At 33.0% G+C, this 11,695-nt stretch overlaps 1 long non-coding RNA gene across 1 annotated transcript; it reads left to right on the top strand.

Annotated features, from left to right (window-relative positions):
* Positions 1–1,345: 1,345 nt before the first annotated feature.
* On the top strand, positions 1,346–2,459 carry LOC142338322 (uncharacterized). Its single transcript, XR_012758970.1, has 2 exons — positions 1,346–1,597; positions 1,953–2,459. It is a non-coding gene; the product is annotated as an uncharacterized LOC142338322 (long non-coding RNA).
* The last annotated feature ends 9,236 nt before the right edge of the window (positions 2,460–11,695 follow it).

The following is an 11,695-nucleotide window of genomic DNA, read 5'->3' as shown; positions in this document are numbered from 1 at the left end:
GAACAAAAATTTTCAAACTACTGTCTAGTTTAATTGATTTAAGAGAGCGAAATTAAATTAATTTTTCTAGCTTTAATGTTATGACATTGTTTAATTCAATTTCGGGAAAAAAATTGAGGGAACAAAACAGGATGGCACCTGAGGACGGCAAAACCGTTCAGATGTTTTTTGAAGTTTTTATTAATTTTAGTAATCTGATCAATTCGCGCATCCAATAATGTGTATTTTTACTTTAAGTTGTTCTAATTTAAAAGAATAATGATGTTTAATTTATATATTTTTATTGTGAAACAATAACCATACGTTATTTTAATTTACATGTTTCAGGTTTCCTAAAAAAGATTTGTAATGTCGAAGTTCGACATTACAAATCTTTTTTAGGAAACCTGAAACATGTAAATTAAAATAACGTATGGTTAATGTTTCACAATAAAAATATATAAATTAAACATCATTATTCTTTTAAATTAGAACAACTTAGGGTTCAGTATTAAAGCGCTACACTAAAACGTATTTGAATCATGTTACTTCACAGGTTACTGCCCACCTCAGACAAAACTTACTAAGACATATAAGGTGCCGTAGAAAACTTACAAAACTTTGTACGGCGCCGAATAAGGCCGTAATAAGTTTTATACGGCACCGTAGCCAATTGATGTAATTACCAATTTCTAAAGTCTAACTTCCTAAAAACTATTTTAAATATAACGCATATCTCATACAAGTCAGTTGTTCATTACTTTTTGGCTTTTCCCTAATTGGGAATACTCTCAACCTTAATGCTACACGTAAATTTATTGAGCGAAAAGTATCATCCCTATATTAACAAAAATTATTATGTATAAATTTAATCTGTTGCCGGAAAAACACATTAAATTTTGAGGTTACCATGATTTTAACGTTTGTGATACAATGTATGAGTAAACTGAACAGATTTACCACAACTTTTAAAAAAAATACCTTGCAGGCACCAGGTTTTAATGAGATCACTTTTAATAGTCAATCTGTTCGTAAGTTGAAAGCAAAGAATCATCTTCAATAAAATTATGAACCAGCTCATAAAACTTTTCTTTGATAGTCAGGTTATTCTACGGTACCAGTATTTGCTCACATACATACAAAAAAGTTATTATTCTCACATAATTAATTAGGTAAATAAAATCTAGCCATATCTTAACGCAAAAAAGCAAAAGTTGTCATTAAGTAATGACAATTTTTGCGCGCACACAACACGTACACGCACGCACAAACACATACAAATACTTTTGGGTTTGATTCAAAAATGTGTCTTTTATGAATCAGTACAATTGTACGTACTTTTATTGAGGCAGAGTCTAATCAAAATTGTTTCTGAAGATGGTCGCATGCTGCTTAAGAACTCACGTATACGATGAATGATGAATATTGTACTTAATTAATGAAGAAGAATTCATTCTTGGTTCTATAGTTATTATTTTGTTCATACGAAAGTCACGTGACTCCCACATAAAAGGACTGCGAAAACCTACAAATCCATTCCAAGAGCTAACTTTCTATTCATCAGTAGAAAAAAAATATTTGAACAATATCTCACCGAAACTGAAAAATACCACGAGAGGTAATGTTTTTCAAAGTTATCTTTTTAAAATAAAATTTTTCTTTTTCATTTTGCTGAGTCAAATTTGAAATTTTTATCCTGCGTTTTTACACACACACACTCTCTCTTCTCTCTCTCTCTCTCTCTCTCTCTCTCTCTCTCTCTCTCTCTCTCACACACACACACACACACACACACACACACTCACACACACACACACACACACAAACATGATATATACTTGAGGTTTTGGTTTCATATTTTGAACTAAAGTCTAATCAATTTATTAGTTGTAAATTAGATAGAACTTATTTTTTGATCAAATACACCAGAAAGTTTCGAAAGTTTTCGAGAAATTCATTCTTTCGTGTTCTAGGTGTCAAAGTTTGAAAGATTCAAAATGCTTCGAAAAGTTGTCCTGGTTCTTCTTTTGATCGCGTTCGTTGAAGCCAACGACATGCGCAGACGTGAGTACTCACGAAACATGGCCGAGCGGGGGACAGGGTTCCCAGAAACACTCGACAGACGATTCGATCCCAGTTTTGAAAAAAGAGCCAAACGTTGCTGGAGTACCGCTAACTGCCCTTCAGGCAAAACCTGCAACACTCATACCCATTATTGCTACTGAACGGAAAATTAATTGAAGATTTAGTCCGAGAAAGAAGAGAATATGCACAAAAATGCAGATGAAACTCAGGATCTCAGCAGAGAAAATTTTTATATTTTGATGAAATACGTTTAACAAACATGATATATACTTGAGGTTTTGGTTTCATATTTTGAGCTAAAGTCGAAACAATTAATTACTTGTAAATTAGATAAAAATTGTATTTGGATCAAATATGTTTAACCATTCTAGTGTAAATGATAAAAATGAAATTAACTTGATGTTTTGAGCTCAAGACAAACCGCTTTAATAGTTTTAAAAAATTCACAATTGCATAAGAAGTTACAAAAAACTTTTCAGATTCAATTTGAAGTTAGATTTTCAAAACAGTGAGTCTATCTATATGAATAAAGTTTCTATATTCTTTGAAGTCAGTTTATTCCTATAAATGCTGCTTCATAAGAAAAATGGAAAAAAATTGTGCGTTCAACATCAAAATTATTATCTAAATACGTATAATATCCGAAGATATTGGTTTTGTGCACCAAAATAGTTACGGGTAGACAGCACAGGCGATATGTTAAAATTAAATATTTCTGATATTATATGGGATTTTTCGGCATCAGTCAATGCTATGTAATTCATATATGGCTTTTTATGATTTCCAAGAATACGTTCTCGACTTCTACCGACAATACAAAACTTTCAGCCTTTAAATATATTTATATTTCCCGGGTAATATCATCTTTGTATGATTATTAAATCGTATATGACCTATTACGATTACTAGGAATCTTACATAACCTGGCGTGAAATCAAAGAAAGTTGTATGACGGGTAATCCCTGAATAATGACGGCCAAAAGCAAAGTGCTAAGAGAACATTGAACGGGCTTTTTTATTGGAAAATTCACCGGTGATTTGTTTTCTTCAAATCTGGACTTTTTCAGAATACTTATATGACCTTTACAATTACAATGAACAGAAATAAATCCGCCGCTTCGGAAATCCTGACGTCTGTAGCTATGAGAGAATCATTTTTCAACGTCAATGATTAAACACAAGCAGATCCACTGAAAAAATTTAAACTATGTCAACAAAAAAACAACCAAAAACAAAGAGCTTGAAGAACATTGACATCAATTTACAATGAGAATAATAATAAAAACAGCTCTTGTTGATAAAAATTTTGTGGAACACCTTGTAGTACAAGATCACTTTGTTGATAGTAAAATAAGGAAAAAATGTGTTACCAGTTTGACATTGTCTACGTATGCTTGATTGCACAGATATGATGAGTTCAGTTTTTTAGCAGTTGTATGTTTCCTTTTGTTTTTTTTTGGTTGGTAAAAAATGTAGACTAAATCTGGGGTGAATAAGTTCGTGCTTTCATGAGTATAAATTTTATTTGTTTAACATCACATGATAATTGCCTTACAATTTTTCTTTTTTTTTTGAAATTCATGAATAGGGTAAGACGGCCTCGGAATTGATTTGCTTGGTGGAAAGCCCAGTTGAACTTACTTTTATTTCTATCAAATATCTAATCTTTAGGTTTCAGTAATTAAAGATATATTTGGCTGTTTCAATTTTTTTGTGATGGTCAAAACAATTCTCTTCACCGTTAGATGTCTGTTGACCTCAAATGTGGCTCTGTTATTCTCCGTAATGCTGAAACTGTTTTTTGGTGGGATCGAATGAATAGTTTCGTCAATTTAATGATACATGCATATCGACTTCAGAAAATGAAGCGCACAGAAACCAACATTGGAGTGAGTGCGAAAGGACTTTAATTGAATTCATATGAAAATGTTTTTCTTGAATCAATAAACGAACTTTTTTGATCACATGTAGATGTAAGAACTCATTTTTCCACTGCCTAAACTTTTAATCTTATTATTATCACTTTTATTATAATTGTTAAAAAGAATATGTTGTTGTATAAAATATTATTATATAATTTGATTGTTTTTGATCAAAAATAGGCCCTCAATAATTTTACAAAACGTATCCCCAATCCTAATGTTACCATGTAACCTAACCAACAACATAATAATCGCTCACTCGTCTTTGACCTCGTGAACAAAACGGCACTCATATTCAGGAGATGTTTATTCGCGAATGTTATCGAAAAGCGTATAATTTGTTAAATAACATTTTCTCTCAAGTTGCTTCTATTCTTGCTCAATAGTTCCTTGCTAAATAGTTGATCAATAGTTGTCTTTGTTCATCAAATTTTTCAAACAATCAGCTTAGAGCGTAAGTTTGTCTTGACCCCTTTCAGCGTTTAAAGAAGTTCTTCTGATGTTTATCTGCCTGAACTCAGAGTCCCTGAAGATAACCAGGCTCACGGTCAATCAAAGTTGTGCAATCGGTCAATGTTTTTTCTACTGTTCCTGGCAGAAACCTAACTGCAACCTTTTTGCAACTAATCTTGCTTTATGTCTAATTTTTTCTCCATGAGGTGTTAAATTTAAATAATTTTAATATTGTACGGGAATTTTTGGCATCAGTCAATGCTATGTAAGTCATATATGATCTTCCATGATTTCCAAGTACACGTTTTCAACTTCTACCGAGAATACAAATCTTTCAGTCTGGCACAATAGTTATGTTTCCAGGGTGATATCATCTTTGTATGATTATTTAGAAATATTACAAATAATATATGACCTATTATAATTATTAAGAGTCATACCTAACCTGGCGGGAAATCAGAGAAGGTTGTACGGTGGGTAATCCGGGAATAAAGACGACCAAAGACAAAGTTCTATGAGACCCTTGGTTGCCGTTTTTTTGGAAGTTTAACAGATGAGTTGTTTTCTTCTTATCTGAACTTTCTCTGATTACTTATATGACTTTTACAATTAAAAAGAACAGGTATAAACCCACCGCCTTGGTACTTTTGACGTCGGTAGCTATGAGCGGATCATTTTTCAACGTCAATGATTTATCATCAAGCAGCTCGACTGGAGTACTTTAAACTATATCAACAAAAGAAACAATCATAAATGAAGAGCTTGAAGAACATTGACATCAATTTACAATGAGAATGGGATAATAATAAAAACAATTCTTGTGGATAAAAATTTTATGGAACACCTTGTAGTACAAGATCACTTTTGTTGATAGTAAAATAAGCAAAAAATGTTTCGCGAGTTTGATATTGTCTACGCATGCTTGATTGAACGCGTATAAATTTGTGCCTCTTTGTTTATTTTTGTTAGTAAAAGATGCAGACTAAATCCGGTGTGAATACATTCATTCTCTCATGAGTATAAATATTAATTGTTTAACTTCACATGATACTTTCCTACATTTTTCTCTTTTTTTTCAAAGTTAAGAACAGGCTAGGATAGCTGCAGAATTGATTTGCTTGGTGGAAAGACCACCTGAATTTCATTCTAATTTTTTAATCAAAAATGGGATTCGAGTTTTTCAGTAATTAAAGATATATTTGTGTGTTCAATTTTTTGTGATGATGAAAACAGTTTTCTTTACCGTTAGATGTCTCTTGACCTCAAGTGTAGCTATGTTATTCTCCGTAATAATGAACTTATATTTTTGTGGGATCGAATGAACATGAAAGCGCACAATAAACCAATCTTAGAGTGAGTACAAAAAAGACTTTAAAAAAATTCATGAGAGAACTTTTTTCTTGAACCATTAGACGGAATTTCGATTTCCACTGCCAAAACTATTATTCTTATTAATATCTGTTTTTATCCATATCTTTTCATTTTTTTAATTACTATTGTTAATGAAATGATAATTATCATTGTTATTACTTTTAATCTTACTGATTTTACAATTTTATAATTATTTTACAGTTTTATAATTATTTTTCTCTTAGTATTATCTCTTAGATAAGTATTATCTCTTTTATTATAAATGTAAAAAAGAATATATATTTTTTTTTGTTTTGATTGTTAATGTTGTATAAAGTATAATAACACAATTTGATTGTATTTGATCATAAAAACGCTTTCAATAACTTCACATAAACGTATTTCCAATCCTAATGTCACCATGTAACCTGCCCAACAACATTGTGATCGCTCATTCGACATATACCTCGTGAAGGAAACGGTCACTCATATTGAAAAGATGTTTAATCGTGAATGTTATCGAAAGAACAACATTTTCTCTCGGGTTGCTTCTATTCTTGCCACTTGCCACTTGCACTTAAAATCCATATCAATGGTTGTCCTCGTTCATCGAAATTTTCAAATGATCAGCCTAGTGCGTAAAACTTTCTTGATCTGCTTCAGCGTTTAAATAAGGTCTTCTGATGTTTATCTGCCTGAACTCGAAGTCCTTGAAAACTGCCAGGCTTACAGTCACTCACACTTGTGTAGTCGGCCAATAACTTTTACTATACTCCCTCGCAGAAACCTATCAGCAATCTTTTTGCAACTAATCTTGCTTCATGTCTGATTTTTTCACCATCAGGTATTAAATTTAAATATTTCTGACTTAATACCGGAATTTTTGTCATCAGTCAGTGCTATGTAAGTCATATATGATCTTATATGATTTCAGGGAACACGTTTTCAACGTCTACCAAGAAAACACAGTTTTCATTTCAGCTTTTAAATGTTTTGCATATTTTTATACAAATCATATCTGACCTATTATGATTACTAAGAATCATACATAAGCTAGCGTGAAACCGAAAGAAGAAAGATTGTGTGATGGGTGATCCGGGAATAAAGACGACCAATAGTAAAGTGCTAACAGACCAGTGGTTGGGATTTTCGCGTCGGAAATTCCACCGATGAGCTGTTTTTTCTTACCTGAATTTTTTCAATTTACTTGTATGATCTTCAAAATTAGAATGAACAATAATAAATCCAACGCTTCGGAACTCATGACATCTGTAGCTATGAGAAAATAGTTTTTATCGCCAAGGATTTAACATCAAGCAGATCGTCTGAAAAACGTAAAACTATAACAACAATAAATCGACCAGAATTGAAGAGCTTGAGAATTATTGACATCATAATAAAATGAGAATAGCAATAGAAACAGTTCTTGTCGATAAAAATTTTGTGGACTACTTCTAGTACAAGATCATTTTTGTTGACAGTAAAATAAGCAAAAAATATGACGCGATTTTGATCTTGTCTACGTATGCTTGATTGCACACGTATAATGAGCTCTTTTTCTCAGCCTTTTTATGTGCTTTTCTGTTTTCTCATTTTAGTTAGTAAAACTTCTAGACTAAATCTGGTTTGAGTAATATCAGTCTCTAATCGGTATAAATATCATTTTGGAAGAGAGACCACTAGAAAATATTTTCAACTTTTTCAGAACTCGGATTTTAATTTTGCAGTAATTAGAAATATTTTTTGGCTGTTTAAATTTTCTTGTGATGATCACAATAATTTTCTTTTCCATTAATTGTCTCCTGACCTCAAACGTAGCTACATTATGGTACCAAAACGCTTAGTACAGCATGATTTCTGCCTTTGAAACATGATTCGTGCTTCATAAGCATGATTTGCGCTAAGTTGTGAAAAATTGTGAACTTTAGAAGTTTTAAGAGAAATTTCAATCAATGATGAAAAAAGGGTGCGCATCTCCAGCGACGGAATTGTTAGAGTTTTTTTGAAGAATGGAACGAGGTTTCATGACAAAAACAAAAAAAAATTAGTTCGGACAAACGATCAGTTAGCATTTGGGGTGCGAAACAATTCGTTGGACAGAATTTGCTTGTTAAGTGTCCAAAAAAGTTAAACGCTGTTGGTTATTTGGAAATTTTGGAAATTTACGAAGAAAAATGCATTTCCTGGACATTTTTTTTCAACATGATAATGTTCTTGTGCATAAGTCGAAGATTATCGGCAATTTTCTCCAAGAAGACGAGCGGAAAGTACTAGAACGGCCAGAATACAGTCAAGATCTGAATCCTATTGAAAATTTGTGTGAAAATTTAGAAATTGTATAAAATTTGGAACAAAATTGAAGCAGACGTCGTGAAAAATCTGTATGAAAACTACACAAACAGTCCTCTAGACGTTAAAAAAACTAAAGGTGTAATGATTCGTTATTAGAAAACAAATTTGAGCTCAAAATATTATATTATTTGATGTTTCTGTTGCTTTTTTAAAAAAAAATATAGGTGTACGTAGCCTTTTGTTACCACAGTGTATGTTATTCTCCGTAATGTAGAAGATATTATTTTGCGGGATCGAATGAATGTAGTTTTGTCGAGTTAATGATGCATGCAGATCCGCTTTAGAACAAGAAGGGCAGAAATTCAATATTAGAGTGAGTACGAAAAGACTTAATTAAGTGAATTTACTATATCACATTAATACAAATCTTTGTTTTCAAACTTGGATCAAAAATTTTTGCTCATTAAAAAGGAGTGTTTGTTTTGTTGAAAAATTCTGCGTTCTTCTCGATCGCTCTCCATAACATCGGTCCTGTTCTCCTTAAAATTCAGAATTCTTCTCTTTTCGAATTCCAATGAACTCTTGAAAATTATTTATGTTTTCCCCGCTCGTTGGGTGAGACATTACTTACAAAAAAGAAGGTCTCCTCTCATTGGGTGACAAATCTAAAATGACTCTACTCTTCGTGGAGTTGACAATGATTGCCCAAAATAGAATTTGACCGAAAACATTGCAAAAGTCAGGGTTACGGGACTCGTGCAAACAACAATATAGCCGATCCTCGCACAATCACAACGGAAACCGACTGAGCCAATCTTTCAACAGCGATAGTATGTCCTTGCGACTGATAAGTCCTGCTGTCAGCTAACAGAACTTTGCGCTTTAACGTTTTCTTGAGAGTAGCTGACAGACCACCAAAGGACTCAACAGCAAGAGGAACAAACAAGATTCCTTGCTCAGAGCAACTATTTTCGTGTTGTGCAAACTTTCGCTCTTCGGCTGCTTCAATCGCGTAACCAGACTTCTCTACCGCATGATTTATAATGTTTGGTATCCTTATTCTGTAAACTGCTATCCTTATTCTGTACTTGACACTAGTTTGAAATTCACTGGAACTGAGATAGAGGCCTAAGGCAAGAACTGGAGGTCTCGCAAGCCAAGCGCCGGATTGAGGCAAACAGAGTGATTGCAGTCTTGATTTCTCCTTGTTTGGCGGCTGATTTCTTAGCAGCTCAGAAAACATTTCAGTTTCTACAGCTTCTTGAATTTTCTTCTGTGTGTCAAGTTGAAAGGAATTTCAGTTGAAAGGTTCCACGTTTGTATGGAGTTCCTCAAAAACTCCATTACTTGAAGCGCGCTGGTTTGTAATTTTCTGAACCAAGTCATCGGAAACTAACACTGAGCCCACATATTGCCAGGGCGATTGTCCCACTCCGAGGCCAGAAATGTTTAACGGCAAGGTTGACTGCTTCCATGCATTGTCACAGGTGAGAGTACCTATTATTTCATGTACCGCATCCCGTTGGCTGGAATCGAAGACTTTTAGAAGATCGATCAGATCTCTTATCTCCATGAGCCACACAACCACCAAGATCGACAAAACCTTTTGAACACGTTTCTGCAAGCAGTAAGAAACAAATTCTGGTGATCCGACAGCGGCACCCAGTACTTCAAAACCATTGCTCGTATTTCTTATGGGGGGGGGGGGGGTTGATCAAGAGCAATCTCATCGGCTTTTGAAGCTCGGTCTTGAACAGTTTAGGCAATTTGCTTCAATAAGGTTGTGCCAATTTTAAACGAATTCAATTTCAAGTAAAATCATGTGAAAACTTTGTTCTTTTTTTTGAATCATTAGACGAATTTTTGTTCATATGCAGATAGAAGAACTCATGTTTCCACTACCAAAACTATTAATCTTAATAGTATCCGTTTTTTTTCCTTATCTTTTCATTTTGGCAATTACAATTGTTAATGAAATGATACTTATTTTATAATGAAATGATACATTCTATTTTATAATCATTGATTATTATCAAAAGTATTCATTCTTTCATATTTATTAAAGAAGAATATACAATTTGTTTTCCTTTTTTGTTTTGATTATTGTCACTGTAAGAAACATTTTGTACAGTTTGATTGTTTTTGATCAAAAATAGGCCCTCAATAATTTTACAAAACGTATCCCCAATCCTAATGTTACCATGTAACCTACCCAACAACATGATAATCGCTCATTCGTCTTTGACCTCGTGAACGAAAAGGCACTCATATTCAAAAGATATTTATTCGCGAATGTTATCTAAAAAGGTATTTTTTATATAGAATTTCTCTCGGCTTGCCTCTATCCTTCCCACTTGCATTTTAAATGCATACCAATAGTTGTCCTTGTTCATGAATTTTTTCAAACGATCAGCCTAGTGCGTAAGAAATTCTTGATCTATTTCAGCGTTTAAAGAAGTTCTTCTGATGCTTATCTGCCTGAACTTAGAGTCCTTGCAGGCTGCCAAGTTTACGGTCACTCACGCTCGTGTAGTCGGCCAATATATTTTTTACTATAGTCACTCGCAGAAACCTAACTGTAACATTTTTGCAACTAATACTAGAACTAATACTTAGACATAATAACTTATTGCTCCGGAATTATTGCTTTGTTTAAAAATGGTTCTGTTATCTTTGTCACCAAATCAGTCAGCGTATGACAAACATTGTAAGTTTGAATTGTCAAAATTTCTGTACAGTTTTTTTTACATTCACTGCCTTTATTATGCCGTAAGGCTCTTTTTGCGGCGTCCCAAAGTCTCGGCGTAACTCTTTTAGAGGACAGCTTTTCATATTTCAAAAAATAGACAAGAATTGCAGAAAACGAAATTATGAATACGTGTGATTTTCATTTGATTCTATTCGAATTTTCTCGGAAAACTTGTCGAGTTCGCAAAAGTTGGTACAAACTTTTTGGCTATTCCACGTTGACGAATTTCTCAAAAAAGTTTTTAAATATATGTAAGTAGCGCTGTATAATTTGCATATTCTGCCTATGAAAATAATTTTACTAATTCATAACCAGATTAACGCTTGAAAATTCGGAATGCTGTTCAATAAATGCTGACCTTTTGGAAAACCAGATTCCACGGAAAGAATAAACAAGAGCAAAACTGACCAATTTAATAGAGGCTCATCATAGCTTAAGCTTTTTTAGAGTCCCAAAGCAAGAAAATTATTATCAGAAGTCAATACTATTTATTAATCTCCATACTTAACCAAGAATGTTAAGAAGAGAACAGTAGTAATACGTCTACTGATCGGGGGGTAAAAAGACGCACCTATGTATAAAGATATAGGTACCTATGTATACGTATAGCCTATTTTCATCAATATTCCAAAGACGTACCTAAAAAAGAATGAGAACAATAGACCTGTCATCTTATCATAATTACCGAGGGGTATTTATCTTAATTACCCAGGGAATTGCATCCAGTTGGATTTTCAGCTCTTATGCACTTCAGATAATCTTAACTATTTAATAAAATCCACCTGCAGAATTTTCACTTCCAAACATTTCATTTACGCAAAACTTTTCAATTATCCACAATTTTTTTGAAATTTTGATTATTAAG

Source organism: Convolutriloba macropyga, chromosome 4, assembly GCF_964194025.1.
Source record: "Convolutriloba macropyga chromosome 4, txConMacr16.3, whole genome shotgun sequence".
In the NCBI taxonomy this organism is placed as follows: Eukaryota; Metazoa; Xenacoelomorpha; order Acoela; family Convolutidae; genus Convolutriloba; species Convolutriloba macropyga.
The sequence above is the reverse complement of the archived record's forward strand: the minus strand, read 5'-3'. Positions and strand labels throughout refer to the sequence as shown.